The 16,438-nt window shown below is 41.1% G+C and overlaps 1 protein-coding gene across 3 annotated transcripts in view; it reads right to left on the reverse strand.

The window, feature by feature from the left end:
* NMNAT1 (nicotinamide nucleotide adenylyltransferase 1) overlaps positions 1–16,438 on the reverse strand; it is a 28,175-nt gene that overhangs the window by 11,191 nt on the left and 546 nt on the right. For 2 of the 3 annotated variants that reach the window (XM_013970282.2, XM_005690716.3), the window contains exon 2: positions 15,635–15,763. The gene's annotated coding sequence lies outside the window, so the exon portion shown is untranslated. Of the gene's footprint in view, positions 1–15,634; positions 15,764–16,233; positions 16,432–16,438 lie in introns of those variants that run through there. The other variant, XM_005690717.3, reaches the window with a different exon arrangement.

Below are 16,438 nucleotides of genomic sequence, written 5' to 3' on the forward strand. Positions count from 1 at the left end.
TGAAACATTTTGCAAACATTAAGTCAGCTTTTAAAACATAAACTTAAAAAAAAACTGGTTTTCTTGTCACACTTCAGGATGCTCAGTACAATTAAATCTATGTTGCCCGACTGCTAATGGGATTGACTTGGCAGCCCCTCAGATTTACAGCTCTAAAGGTACACTAGTTAGTTAGGATGTTAGTTAGCTCAGTCAAGCCCGACCATGCCACCCCCTGGATGGAGCCTGCCAGGCTCCTCTGTCCATGGAATTCTCCAGGCAAGAATACTGGAGTGGGTTGCCATTTTCTTCTCCAGGAGATCTTTCCGACCCAGGGATTGAACCTGGGTCTCCTGCACTGCAGGCAGATTCTTTACCGACTGAGCTACCAAAAAAGCCAAAGGGACACTAATGCTTTTATAATAGTAACCTTAAACCCGAGACTCTTTTAGTTCCGTGTGCCACTGCTTCAAATAGTTTGGGGGTGAGGGGGCCTTCCCTGGCATTCCAGGGGTTAAGACTCCAAGCTTCAGATCTCACATGCCAAAAAATAAAACAAAATAATAAATAAATAGTCTGGGGGTTATAGTTTCAAATTGCTTATTGTTTTGAGTATCTTCACTGGGGATAAACCTTTGTCTTTGGAGGGGAGATCTGATTCCTACAAGTGCCCTAAAGTCATTCAGTGCTAAATCCAATTAATAAAATAAATAATGAAGGCGAATAATAGTTTACAGTGAAGAAAGAGGACTGCTAGTTAAGGAGAAAGATTTTCCTATATGCATGGAAGCTGCTGCTGCTGGTGCTAAGTTGCTTCAGTCGTGTCCGACTCCGTGCGACCCCATGGACTGCAGCCCACCAGGCTCCTCGGTCCATGGGATTTTCCAGGCAAGAGTACTGGAGTGGGGTGCCATTGCCTTCTCCGTGCATGGAAGCTATGTACATGTAATTTCAAAAGAATTTAAAAAATGTTTGAGCAGTAACCACAGACCTCATTTCATTGTGTAAGTTGTGGTGGGCAGTTAACTCACTCAATGTGAGTTACCCAGTGTGAACTGCAGGTAGGGCTAACATAGCATAAGGGCGTGGCTGGGACTCAGTCGCTCAGTTGTGTCCAGCTCATTGCAACCCCGTGGACTGCAGCACGCCAGGCTTCCCTGTCCATCACCAACTCCTGGAGCTTGCTCAAACTCATGTCTATCAGGTTGGTGATGCCATCCAACCATCTCATCCTCTGTCACCCCCTTCTCCTCCTGCCTTCAAACTTTCCCAGCATCAGGGTCTTTTCCAATAAGTCAGTTCTTTGCATCAGGTGGCCAAAGTACTGGAGCCTCAGCTTCAGCATCAGTTCTTCCAATGAATATTCAAGACTTATTTCCTTTAGGATTGACTGGTTTGATCTCCTTGCTGTCCAAGGGACTCTCAAGAGTCTTCTCCAACACCACACTTCAAAAGCATTCTTTGGCGCTCAGCTTTCTTTATAAATAAAGTCCAACTCTCACATCCATACATGACTACTGGAAAAACCATAGCTTTGACTAGATATATGGACCTTTGCTGGCAAAATAATGTCTCTGATTTTTAATATGCTGTCTAGATTGGTCACAGCTTTTCTTCCAAGAAGCAAGTGTCATTTAATTTCAAGTGTCTTTTAATTTCACTGCAGTCACCATCTGCAGTGATTTTGGAGCCCCCCTCCCCCAAAATAAAGTCTGTCACTGTTTCCATTGTTTTCCCATCTATTTGCCATGAAGTGATGGGACTGGATGCCACGATCTTAGTTTTCTGACTGTTGATTTGTAAGCCAGCCTCTTCCTCTCCTCTTTCACTTTCAGCAAGAGGCTCTTCAGTTTCTCTTTGCTTTCTGCCATAAGGGTGGTGTCATCTACATATCTGAGGTTATTGATATTTCTCCAGGCAATCTTGATTCCAGCTTGTGCTTCATCCAGCCTGGCATTTCACATGATGTACTCTACATAAAAGTTAAATAAGCAGGGTGACAATATATAGCCTTGATGTACTCCTTTCCCAATTTGGAACCAATTCATTGTTCCATGTCTGGTTCTAACTGTTGCTTTTTGACCTGCACACAGATTTCTCAGGAGGCAGGTAAGGTGGTCTGATATTCCCATCTCCTGAAGAATTTCCCACTGTTTGTTGTGATCCATACAGTCAAAAGCTTTGATGTAATCAATAAAGCAGAAGCAGATGTTTTTCTGGAACGCTCTTGCTTTTTCTGTGATCCAACAGATCTTGGCAATTTGATTTCCTGTTCCTCTGCCTTTTCTAAATCCAGCTTGAACATCTGGATGTTCTCTGTTCATGTACTGTTGAAGCCTCCCTTGGAGAATTTTGAGCATTACTTTGCTAGCATGTGAGAAGAGTACAATCGTGTGGTAGTTTGAAAATTCTTTGGCATTACCTTTCTTTGGTATTGGAATGAAAACTGACCTTTTCCAGTTCCGTGGCCACTGCTGAGTTTTCAAATTTGCTGGCATATTGAGTGCAGCACTTTCACAGCATCATCTTTTAGGATTTAAAACAGCTCTGCTGGAATTCCATCACCTCCACTAGCTTTGTTTGTAGTGATGCTTCCTAAGCCCTACTTGACTTCACATTCCAGGATGTCTGGCTCTAGGTGAGTGATCACACCATCATGGTTATCTAGGTTACTGAGATCTTATAGTTCTTCTATATATTCTGGCCACCTCTTCTTAATATCTTCTGCTTCTTTCAGGTCCACACTCTGTTTTTTATTGCACCCATCTTTGCATGAAATGTTCCCTTGATATCTCTAATTTTCTCAATAGAGATCTCTAATCTTTCTCATTCTGTTGTTTTCCTCTATTTCTTTGCATTGTTCAGTTAGGAAGGCTTTCTTATCTCTCCTTGTTATTCTTTGGAACTCTGCATTCATATGGGTGTATCTTTCCTTTTCTCCTCTGCCTTTTGCTTCTCTTCTTTTCTCAGCTATTTGTAAGGCCTCCTCAGACAACCATTTTGCCTTTTTGCATTTGTTTTTCTTGGGGATGGTCTTGATCACTGCCTTCTATACCATGTCATGAACCTCTGTCCATAGTTCTTCAGGCACTCTGTCTATCAGATATAATCCTTTGAATCTATTTGTCCCTTCCACTGTATAATCGTAAGGGATTTGATTTAGGTTATACCTGAATAGTCCAGTGGTTTCCCCTACTTTCTTAAATTTATGTCTGAATTTTGCAATAAGGAGTTCATGATCTGAGCCACAGTCAGCTCCTGGTCTTGTTTTTGTTGACTGTATAGAGCTTCTCCATCTTTGGCTGCAAAGAATACAATAAATCTGATTTTGGTTTTGACCGTATCGTGATGCCCATGCGTACAACTGTCTCTTGTGTTGTTGGAAGAGGGTATTTGCTATGACCAGTGCATTCTCTTGGCAAAACCCTGTTAGCCTTTGCCCTGCTTCATTTTGTACTCCAAGGCCAAATTTGCCTATTACTCCAGGTATCTCGTGACTCTCAGAACTGGATTAAACTGTAGCTTTACCGCTTACTCCAATATTCTTACCTGGAGAACTCCATGGACAAAGGAGCCTGGTGGGCTACAGTCCATAGGGTCCCAAAGAGTCAGACACAACTGATCAATTAACACTTACACTTTTACTTTACTGCTTACTATATTAGGTGTTTGTCCAGAGATAAGACATTTAATTTTTCTGAGCCTCAGTTTCTTCATTTATAAGATAGGAAACCACAATCTCATCTCATAGGATTGTGTGCATTTTAAAAAATATATATTTACTTATTTGGCTGTGTTGGGTCTTAGTTGGGGCAGATGAGATCTTTGTGAGATGCCTGGACCCTCTAATTGAGGCTTGAGTCAGTAGCTGTAGTGCCTCAGCATGTGGGATCTTAGTTCACAGACCAGGGATCGAACCTGTGTTCCCTGCATTGCAAGGCAGATTCTTAACCACTGGACTACCAGGGAAGTCTGAACTGTATGCATATTAAGTGAAAAAGTAAATTTAAAATGTGATGTATTTCTCTACTAATTATGAACAGTAATAACTCTTATTATTGCTTGTGGGTTGTCTTTTGGCATTAATTTACAGCCATGGTAAATAAATCAAGGTACTCAAGATTCCTTAGAGACCAGTGTCACAGTGCCTGCTACATAGTATGTGCATGATCAGTCATGTCCAACTCTGTGCAACCCCATGTACTGGGGCCCACCAGGTTCCTCTGCCTGCGGGATTTCTTAGGCAAGGACACTGGAGCACGTTGCCATTTCCTTCTCCAGGGGATTTTTCTGACCCACAGATCCAACCCTCATCTCCTGCATTGGCAAAAGGACTCTTTACCATGGTGCCACCTGGGAAGCCTGTCTGCTACATAGTAGGAACTCGATAAATGCTAACTATTGTCCTTAGTGTAGTATCATTAGACAATTTTGTTCTAATGGGATGGATCTCAATTCATCTTTGCTCTGTTTAAAATTTTATTTCTGAGGTTTGACGTAACATTACCATGAAACAGAACCTGAATTTGGTTTCTTAAAGCCATTCAAATCACTGAAACAGTAATGTACAATGTAATTCACTGTGTCCCATGCAGCCAAGTGACAGTGTTCCTGTTTGCCATCACCATTCTGACCCTCCAGTTCTATGTCCTGCTAAGGTAAGTTCTCTCTCCAGCCACCTCCGCACCTGGCAGCTCAGCATGCACATCTTACCTGTGGGGTTGGTTTGGGTGCCCACTGCCATTCCTGTTATGTGCTTAAATGCAGCCTGCCCCATTGTTTTGCCCCTCTTATCAATGGCAGTCACCTGCTCCACCTCTTTGAAAAGTCAAAACTCTCAGTCCAGCGAGGAGAGTTGGGATTTGGGCAGACAGAGTTTAACTTTAAACCAGCATTATACAGGTTAAAAGTTATACTTCCAGTAATAAGAAGTCCTTAAACGGGAAACAATGAGGGTGCGAATATTTCACTTTATGGATTCCCAAGAGACCAGGGCCAACAGCCTAGCATTAGCTGATGTCTCCAAGGCTGAGGGCAACACAGGCACACTCAACTAGATTATGACTTGACCTATTATTTCTGATTCTATGTCAGAAATCCATCTTGGCCAAAAAAGTCAGTTAATACCTTTTTCAATGGTCAAATGAAACAAATACAATTTTACACATTTAAAATAAACTGCAGTCCTAAAAACATGAAAATTCTAATAAAAATCTGAAAACTGAGATTCCACTTAAGTGATGGGGAAGGGCTGGAAACTACCTTGTAATTTACCTAAATTACCCCTTGTAATTTGCCTAATTCAAATTTGCCAACTTCTACTAGGAGAGGTTTGTGTACTTCTACTATAAGATGCAGGGTATATTTCCTTACTCTAGAGGCCAGAATTTCCACAAAATGTTTTTTCACCAACGTATCAAATTAACATGAATTTTTAAATGGTAGGATTTCCCTGGTGGTGCAGTAGTTAAGAATCTGCCTGCCAATACAGGGGACACAGGTTTGATCCCTGGTCTGGGAAGATTCCACATGCCACGGGGCAACTTGGCCTGTGCACTGCAACTACTGAGTCTACGTGCTACAACTGCTGAAGCCTGTGTGCCTAGAGCCCGTGCTCCATAAGAGAAACCAATGCGAGGAGAAGCCCCTGCTCACAACTAAAGAAAGCCCGAGAGCAGCAGTGAAGACCCAGCACAGTCAAAAATAAAAAAGAGTTCTTTAAATTAAAGTAGGAAAAAAAATGGTGAACACTGTCCACACATTAAGAATATTAATAACTCTTAGCATTAAGAATATTCATAACTCAATATTGTCATTAATGCTAGCACTAATTTGCAGTCATGGTAAAGAACAAAGGTTCTTAAGAGAAGGGAGTTGCCTGGAGCCAAATGAACCTCATGCCACAATTAGAATTCAAGGGTCAGCGCCACCTGGTTTTATGTTAACAGTGTGGATTTCTTCTAGTAATCAATTAGTGTATGACCTGGTATATTGATTTGTAGGCCCAGATCTTCTCGATACTGCAGTCAACCTCTCCTTACCAACCTGGTTAGCAATATCATCTTTACTTTCTTCACCGTTGGTAAGTGTGGAGTCATAAGTGTAGTCATATACTTATTGTCTATTTGCCAGATGCTGCTAGAACAAAAATGGATAAGACAGGACTTATTGCTCTGCAAGAGCTCACAGACTGAAACCTGAGAAAAAACTCACATTTAAAATTCACGTGAAGGGGGAGAGGGGTTCGGGATGTGGGGGACACCTGCATCCATGGCTGATTCATGTCGATGCGTGGCAAAAACCACCACAATATTGTAAAGTAATTACCTTCCAATTAAAATAACTTAACTCATTTTTTTTAATGAAATAAAATTCAGATGAAGGAAAATTTTAAAATGCTCCTTAGTGTCTCTTTGAGTTGTCCTACTATTTGAATATGAAACCAGTTTAATATTGGGTTGGCCAAAAAGTTTATTCAGGCTTTCTAAACAAACTTTTCAGCCAACTCAATATAAACATTTTGATATTATAAAATTCTTTATAGTTATAACATAAAAATATCAGATTTACCCACTCATTTAATAATTAGATACTGAGAGGATGACATGGGTAGAAACACAGGGACCTCAACTACTTGAAGTCAAAAAGTGACACAGAAGAGTTGGACTCTGAAATGTGTAGAAGTTTTAGGAATATTTTGGCTAATATATTTTAGTTATATTTTCTTTTGTATGAACTTCTAATAGTGATGTGCAATTTAAATAAAGACATTTTCTAAATTTTTATAAAATGAAAATAGTTATTGGGGTGCCATAAGGCAGGGTTCTAGAAAGAGTCTCTACTAAACCCCAACTCCACAAGAGGCAGTGTGTCCAATGGACAAGAGCACCAGCTATGGAGACTGAGGGAGGCCAGTTCAAACCCCCACATCCCAAACAGAAGAATCTGTTAATACTTCACCTCCCAGAGCTTCCCAGCCTTATCTAAGGGAATTCCCTGGAGGAAGAGCAATTAGGACTCCATGCTCTCACTGTCAAGGCCCACACACCTGGAACTAAAATCCCACAAGATCCTTGGTGCAGCCAAAGAAAAAAAGAAGGAGATTAAAAAACCTGCTTCGCAGTTTTGCTGTAAGATTTAAATGAGATAATGGGGTTATTATTTTAAAAAAGAACTGTCACAGTTACTATCACCAGCATTGCCAATAGTAAGAACACGACCTCTATTGAGGAAAACCTTAGCCTGGCCAAGTTTTGAGCACTTTTGTTCTACAATAGATACACAAAGAAACACCATGATTTAGCTTTGCATTCAAGAATATATTTCTGAATGAAATAACGCCATTTACAGCAACATGGATGGACCTAGAGATTATTATACTAAGTGAAGTTAGAAGTGAAAGTCGCTTAGTTGTGTCTGACTGTTTGTGACCCCATGGACTATAGAGTCCATGAAACTCTCTGGGCCACAATACTGGAGTAGGTAGCCTTTCCCTTTTCTAGGGGATCTTCCCAACCCAGCGATCAAACTCAGGTCTCCCACATTGCAGGGGGATTCTTTACCAGCTGTGCCACAGGGAAGCCACAAGTGAAGTCAGAAAGAGAAAGATAATACCACATAGTATCACTTGTAGTCACTCTAAAGTATGCCACAAATGAACGTATCTCTGAAACATATCTCCGAAATAGACTCACAGACACAGAGAACAGACTGTGGTTGCCAAGGCAGAGGTGGGGTGGGGGAGGGAAGGATTGGGAGTTTGGGATTAGCAGAGACAAGATATTACACACTGGATGGATCAACAACAAGGTCCTAAGGTACAGCCCAGAGAGCTATATTCAATATCCTGTGAAACACCATAATGGAAAAGCATATAAAAAAGAATGTGTACCACTGAATCACTTGGCTGCACAGCAGAAATTAACACATTATAAATTAACTATATTTTAATAAAATCTAAAAAAAAAGAATATTTCTGAGGCAATTCAACCCAGTAAACTGATGCTGTTCTGCCATCTTTTTAGGTTTTACTGTGCTGCTTATTCGGATGGAACCGGTCCCACAGGCACTAAAGAGGATGTTTTCTGTATTTGGTGTGGGATCCTTCATTGAGGGAGTCTGCACCATAGTGTTAACATTTTTGGCAACCGACTGTGTACGTTTTTAAATATTGAATTTCTAAAGGCTCATCTTAATCTGAAAGCTTGGCTGTATACAATGCACTTTTAGTCTTCAACATTTATTTTCTACCTCAAACTAAAAAAATAGAGATGGAGGCTTCCCTGGTGGTCCAGTGGTTAAGAATCCGCCTTGCAATGCAGGGGACACCTGTGCGATCCCTGGTCTGGGAAGATCCCACATGCTGCAGAGCAGCTAATTCCATGAGCTGCAACCACTGAGCCCGTGCTCTGCAACTACTGAAGCCTGTGTGCCTAGAGCCCGTGTTCTGCAACAAGAGAAGCCACTGCAACAAGCAGCTCGGGTACCACAATGAAGAGTAGCCCCTACCTGCCACAACTAAAGAAAACCTAAGGGCAGCAATTAGACCCACCACAGCCAAAAAATTTTAAAAATAAACCTTTTGAAAGAATAAAGATGGAGAGACAGACCTCCTAAGTAGACACATGTCACAGTTAAAACATTTCACCAGGGAAGTTTAAAAACTCCATGAGAGATTTTTCTTTTTGGAGGGTGAATTCCACTTTACCAGAACTATACATACAAAAAAAGTTAAGACATTAATCAACTGTGGAACTGGGTTGGCACATTAAGCAGCAAGCCTTCCATCTCTTGCTAAATTGGTGCCTTTTTAAAAATCCTTTCAGCAAAAACATTTAAAATATGTGTTGCAATTATAAGACAAGTAATTCCTCACAGTGCTCTTTTCTTCCCCAATACAGGCAAAAACCACTCCTGAACTGTACTACTTGTCTGCGCTGCTCTCAGTGAGCAGCTTGGTTTCTACAGGTAATCACAAACTTCCAGAGTAACCTATCCCTGTCAAAGGTGTGCCAGTCCTTCAAGGGAAGTAAATGCTCAGCTAGAATTGTTATAGGTTGGCCAAAAAGTTTGCTCAGGTTTTCCCACAAGTGGAAACTTATAGTCAACCCGCTACGTTACAAGGGGAAGCCCTAGTTCCTCTTAAAGCAGGTACTCCAAGAAGCACATAAAAGTGGAGAGTGATTTCCCTGGCGGTCCAGTGGTTAAGACTCCGTGCTTCCATTGCAGGGAGCACAGGTTCAATTCCTGGTCAAGGACTAAGATCCTGCAGGCAGCATGGCCAAAAAAAAAGGAGAGGCTTAGAATGGGATATAAAAAGCCATCCTTCCCTGGGATGTCCCTGGTGGTCCGGTGGTTAAGACTCCATGCTCCCACTGCAGTGGGCACAGGTTCAATTCCTGGTCAAGGACTAAGATTCCAAAGGCAGAATGGCCCCCCAAAATGGAGAGGGTTAGAATGGAATATAAAAGCAATCCTTCTCTGGCAGTCCAGCGGTTAACCCTTTGCCTTCCAAAGCAGGGGCTGTGGGTTTGATCCCTGGTCAGGAAGCTAATATTCCATATGCCTTGGGGTCAAAAACCAAAACATAAAATGGAAGCAATATTGTAACAAATTTAATAAAGACCATAAAAATGGTCTACATTAGAAAAAATAAAAAGTCATCCTTCTCACATTATTTCTGCTCCGTTTAATTAGATCCCATTTTTTATCCTACAGTGCTTTTCTCAAGCCTGGGACTGACTTGGCTGTCCCGCGTGATCTGTCCAAGGCCAGACGCTAAACCAACAGTCTGAAGCTAGCATTTGAGCCCTGCTGGTCCCCTGCTTTAGACAGGTATCTTTAGCAGGTTGAATCTTTTCCAGGAGCCTTGTCACCTAACAGCTGCAAGCAAGCACATATGACCATCTTCACCCTGCTACTCCTAGATGAAGTGGTCAGTAGAACATCAGAGCCATGACAACAGGAAGCACATCAAGACCAGTCATTAGCAAGAAAGCTGTCAGGTGACAGTTTTATGAGCACTGATGATGGATAAAGTAGAACAGTTCAACCAAAATCACTGGGATGACATCACAACCAAATTCAGCCTCAATAAGGATCTCCTATTAGATATTCTTAAGAACATCACTTGGACTTCCTGAACCTCCTTTATTCTGTTTCAGTAAAGCTAGTAGCATCTACTGGATGACTGTGATAAAAATAAGTACAGAGAAGGAAAAATAAAAATAAAAATCTTAGTAATGAATAAGGGGTCTAATTTCAAAAGAACACAGTGATCCAGACTGTATATTTGAACAAGGTTAATCTATGGCTTCTTTAAAGGTGCAGTGGCAACTTTTAGAGTAAAAATCATCATGAACTCCTCCACCTGAGTGACACCAATTTCTTGCATCATGACAGTAAACTGCTCTCTAGAGAAAACAGCCAACTGACCTGCCATGCTACCCAGTATTCTGGCTTGTTCTGTATGTATTCATAGATTCTAAGGGGTTTTAAGAAGGAGCTAGCCACTCATAGATGCTCTAAAGTCTTTGGGATGGGGAGAAAATGCTGTTTCTTGCGGAAAAAGAAGAGTATTTCTTGGCAGAAGAAATCAGTTCATTTAAAAATATATTTATTTATGTATTTATTTATTTGGCTGCACCAGGTCTTAGCTGTGGGATTTTTTTCTTTAGTTGCAGCATTTGAGATCTTTAGTTGAGGCGTGTGGGATCTAAGTTCTTGTTCCTTCTGGGACTTCACTGGGAGTGTGGAATCTTAGCCACTGGACTGCCCAGGAAGTCCCAGAAGGAACAAGTTTAATACATACATCTCCAAGCACATTGATGACAGACACAGACCTTCACAAATGGGAATGACTGCTTTCCATCTGCTTCTCTGTTCAGGTGGTACCTCCACCTCAACACACTATCCATTCTCCACACCAACACTTACTGAGCACCTTCCACGTTCCAAACATTGCACTAAAACTTAGGAATTAGAAACTCGAGTAACTCGTATGTTGACAGTGAAATCCCCTTAAGTAATTCTCTTACTATGATTAACAGAAACTATTTAAAAATAACATGCGCTTCCCTGGTGACTCAGATGGTAAAGAATCTGCCTGCAATAAGGAGACCCAGGTTCAGTCCCTGGGTCAGGAAGATCCCCTGGAGGAGGGAATGGCTACTTACACCAGTATTCTTGCCTGGGAAATCCCATAGACAGAGGAGCCTGGTGGGATACAGTCCATGGGATCCCAAAGAGTCGGACACGACTGAGCAACTAACACTTTCACTTTTAACAGCCTTTTTACATTCTTTAGATCTTATTAACATGTCAAATAAATGTCAAATGTCAATTTACCTCAAGATTTTTATCAGAAGTTTCTCTTTTTTTTTCTGAACTATCTTGCCCCTGGGCTTCCCTGATAGCTCAGTTGGTGAAGAATCCACCTGCAATGTGGGAGACCTGGGTTCTATCCCTGGGTTAGGAAGATCCCCTGGGGAAGAGAACCCACTCCCAGTCCATGGGGTCGCAAAGAGTTGGACACAACTGAGCGACTTTCACTTTCACTTTTCCGACCCCCAAATCTGATCTACTTGAAGATCTGAGCTGATGACAACTCCAGCCCTTCCAGTTGCTAAAGTCAAGTACCTCAAATCATCCTAAATCTCCTCATACCCCATTAGGAAATCTCAAGGGCTCCATCGTCAAAGTACATTCAGAATCCAGCCATTTTTCTCTAGCTGAAAAAATTTAACTGACTCTTTCTAAATACAAGAGGCTGCTCCTTAAGACCAAGGCTGCTTAATACTTTTGTGTCTTAAAATTATGCAACATTCTGAACATAACTCCAGAAAATGAAATTCTATTTCTTAATTGATAAGCATTAAAGCAGCACTTTAATCCACAACCTACAAAACTGAATCTTCACTTGCTTTTCTCTTTAGTTCCTTTTATTATTATTATTATATTTTAAAATCTATCTACATGAACAGTGAAAGTGTTACTCGCTCAGTTGTGTCCGACTCTTTGCGACCCCATGGACTATAGCCTGTCAGGCTTCTCTGTTGGTGGAATTCTCCAGGCAAGAATACTGGGGTGGGTTGCTTTTCCATTCTCCAGGGGATGGATCTTCCTGACCCAGGGATTGAACCTACATCTCCTGCATTGCAGGCAGATTCTTCAGGGCTTCCCTGACAGCTCAGACAGTAAAAGAATCTACATGTATATACATTTTTTAATTGGAGTATAATGGCTTTACAATGTTGTGTTAGTTTCTGCTGTACAACAAAGTGAATCAGCTACACGTATACATATTCTGCTTCCTCTTGAGCCTCCCTCCCACCTCCAGCAACCCACCCTTCTAGGTCGCCACAGAGACCTCGGCTAAGCTCCCTGTGCTCTACAGCTGCTTTCTGCGGGGCTCTATTTTACACACGGCGGTGTATATAGGTCAGCACGATTCTCACAACTCATCCCACCCGCCCCTTCCTCACCCCACATCCAATGTCTGCTCTCTGCGTCTGCATCTCTATTCCAGCCCTCTAAATAGGTTCATCTATACCATTTTTCTAGATTACGTATCTATGCATTAATATATGATATTTGTTTTTCTCTTTTTGACTTACTTCATTCTGTATGACAGACTCCAAGTCCATCCACAGCTCTACAAAAGACCGAATTCATTCCTTTTTGAATTTTCATTTGCTTTTATGGTTTTATCATTTCCTCCAAAACCAAATCTCGTTTTACCAGACTTAAATTCATTAAACAACATTTATTTGATGTTACTCATATCTTATGAAATATAAATTATGCTCTTTCTGATACAGGTGAAAATTACACAGTTTTAAAACTGCCTTTTTTTTAGCCCCCTAATACTTGGAACAGCCACTAGCAGCAGTACTCTCTCACAGACTGGCAACACTTTCTGATATTAACCATATTCGTTTGGAGTGGAAAACTTCTGAGCAACATTGTGGGGGGATGCTTTATTTTAGTAGTTCTTCATCTGGGACCTGGGCTTCTCAGGTGGCACACTGGTAAAGAATCCATCTGCCAATGTAGGGGACGCAGAAGACACTGATTCGATCCCTGGGTCAGGAAGATCCCCCATTGGAGGAAATGGGGAGTATTCTTGTCTGGAGAATGCCATGGACAGAGGAGCCTGGTGGGCCAGACCATGGGGTCACAGAGTCAGACATGTACATCGCACATGTGGGACCTGGGATCCAGGGGTATAATGTCTCTGAAGCAAAATGTTGGGTATGTGCCCCTAGTAGCAACTTTCTGGGAGAATGTCAGAGGAAGTTTCAAAAATAAAACATTAAACATCACACTCATTAAATTTACTATAAGAAAAAAAAATTTTGATGTTTGATACCTACTACACTCCATTTAAAATTTAAAGAAATTGAAATTTAAAGTTAGTCTTTCCACTACTTTTTTCACAGCTGTTAAACCCTGACAGTGAAAACTTTCTAAATACTAATTGAATTGAATGGAACACTGAATTTCTAAATGCTCAGCTAATCTGAAACCTTGGCTGTATTTAATATACCATTAGTCTTTATATTCTACTTACTGTAAAAATAAAGATATGTAAAAATGGGATTCCTAATTACATATGTCATAGTTAAAACATTTCATGGGGGAAAACGTCAAAAAATTCCATGAAGAATTCTCTTTCTTTTTCTACTTTCCTATAATTTTTAAAAGTTAATATGGAACTACTGGGGACTTTCCTGGTTGTCCAGTGGTTAAGAATCCACTTGCCAAAGCAGGGGACACGGGTTTGATCTCTGCTCTGGGAAGATTTCACATTCCTCAGGGCAGCTGTGTACCACAGCTACTGAAGTCAGTTGCCCAAAAGCCCATGCTCTGCAGCAAAAGAAGTCACTGCAATGAGAAGCCTGCACATTACAATGAAGAGTAGCCCGTGCTAGCCACACTAGCTACACATGCAGCAATGCAGACCCAATGCAGACAAATATATCTATATATTTATCTCCAATTATGGTTATGTAATGATGGTGATAAATATATCAGTAACATCCATTGAATTCTTCCTGTGTACCAAACAAGATACTAAGCAGAGACATCACTTTGATGGCAAAGGTCCATATAGTCAAAGCCATGATTTTTTCAGTAGTCCTGTGTGGATGTGAGAGTTGGACCATAAAGAAGTCTGAGCACCATAGAAATGACACTTTCAAACTGGTGTTGGAGAAGATTCTTGAGAGTCCCTTGGACAACAAGGAGATCAAATCAGTCAATCCTAAAGGAAATCAACCCTGAATATTCATTGGAAGGACTGATGCTGAAGCTGAAGCTCCAATACTTTGGCCTCCTGATGTGAAGAGCTGATTCATTGGAAAATACCCTGATGCTGGGAAATATTGAGGGCAAGAGGAGAAAGGGGCAACAGAGGATGAAATGGTTGGATGGCATCACTGCCTCTATGGACATGAGTCTGAACAAACTCAGGGAGATAGGGATGAACAGAGAAGCTGCAGTTCAAGGGATCGCAATGAGTCGGACTGAGTTAGTGACTAAATAACAACAACAATGATGTGATACTTATAACATTCCAGTAAAGTAGGTACTATTATTATCCCCTCCTTTTTTTGGCGGGGGAAGGCATGTGGGATCTTAGTTCCCTGACCAGGGATCAAACACATGCCCCCTGCAGTACAAGTGTAGTCTTAACCACTGGACCACCAGGAAAGTCCCCTGTCATCTCTTTTTTAGCAGATGAGGAAACTGAAGCTGAAAGAGGCTGATCAACTTGCTCAAGATCTCAGTTTGTGTAACAACCTTGACTCTGAAAGTTCATGCTCTTAACCACTACACAGACTTACAACGGTACATTATCTACTGGCAGACATTTAAAAGAGGCCCATGTGTTCAGAGTGCCTTTGGCTCATGGTACTTCTTGTTAGCCACTTAAGTTTCATCTGACCCTGCATTTTCCTTACCTAGCTGGAGAGCTCTCTGGACTCTCATCCCAAGTCCAAGTTTTAGTGTCCTAAACTCCTCCAGCTGCCAGATAGTATTTATCTGGTTTTCCAGTTATGACTCCCAGTTCTGAGGTTACATTCCCCAACGGTCTCTCCTTTGATGACCTATTTAACGTTCATTCCTTTTTCCAATTTCTTCTCCTCTCTTCCCAACCTCCCTCCAGGCTTGGATTCTATTTTTGTTTGAGAAGTGGATCCTAAACCAATTTATCTTGCCTATGCACTAGAAATACTTTTTCATTACCCACTAACTCTAAACAAGAACCCAAAGTACGTAAGAAAACTCTCAACACAGAGCCTCTGAATCAGATTAAGTCACCATGAAAGAGCAGGCAAATATTAATACAATGCACATATGGAGAGGCCTTTCCTTCACTGCTTCTAAAATTACACACACTAAAACCAACACAAATGCCTAAATAGAACATCTTATTATCATCATCAAAATTTAGGGTACAAACACAGGGAGATGTTTATTCAGCAACATCGTCAAAAGATAAAAGGCGTATATTTCCCAATTTTGTTTTCTGTGGCACTGACCCTAATTATTTGCCACTGGGAGATCCATATTATTCCCAAACGTTGACACTTCCACCCATATTCACATATCAAAAATTAGAGCTAATTTTATGAATATAACTCTTACTTACTTTTACAACGGAAGTTCTGTGAATCCAAAGCGTTTTGCAAAGTAGGCTATTGGAACCATTCCAACTTGTGTGTCAACAGTCTTTCCTAAGTTGAACTTGGAACAGTGGTTTCACATACAAACTGTAACCCTGAAAAGACAACTTACTGTGATAAGCAAGAAATTCTATGATCGGACAGATAAATCATTTTGGTGGAGTTCTATGGTAATCTTGGAAGTTTATCCTGAGTGATAGAAACAATTATTTTTAAAGACAAAACCGGAGAAACAATTTCTCCGTAAACCTTGATGTTGTCCTGTGGACTAATAACTTCAAGGATATGGGCTGCGAACATCTGAAGACGGTTTTCACTTAATTTCTGAGTAACTTTTAAGAATGGTGCCAACAGCTAATAGTCTTCTCAAAAAGAGTGAGTATCAAACCGCTACCAGGAAGGTGGATCTAGTCTTTTACAGATTTGGAAAGAAGCAGTTCAGAAAAAAGAGAAGCGCCCAAGCTTCCACCTCGCTTCCACCAAGCCCAAGAAGCTTCTAGGAAAGAATTTAGGTTTTTTTTTTCAGAGTTAAGTCACCTGTTCCAAAGGCCAAAGGGAAATTTACCAAGGGTTTTGGTTCCACGGAGAGAAGCTGAAAAAATGAAGGGGCAAGACTCCTTGTCCCAAAGTTGAATGTGATCTCGCTTCAGGGACAGTTGTATTTGACCCTCAAAGAGCCTAACATCTTGGACTCGTCTATGCTGGCGGCTTTAAAAAGGAATCCTGGGCTGCCTCGGCCAGAGACAGATTCTCAACGGCTCGGTGTGGGG

Source organism: Capra hircus, chromosome 16 (genome assembly GCF_001704415.2).
Source record: "Capra hircus breed San Clemente chromosome 16, ASM170441v1, whole genome shotgun sequence".
Lineage (NCBI taxonomy): Eukaryota > Metazoa > Chordata > Mammalia > Artiodactyla > Bovidae > Capra > Capra hircus.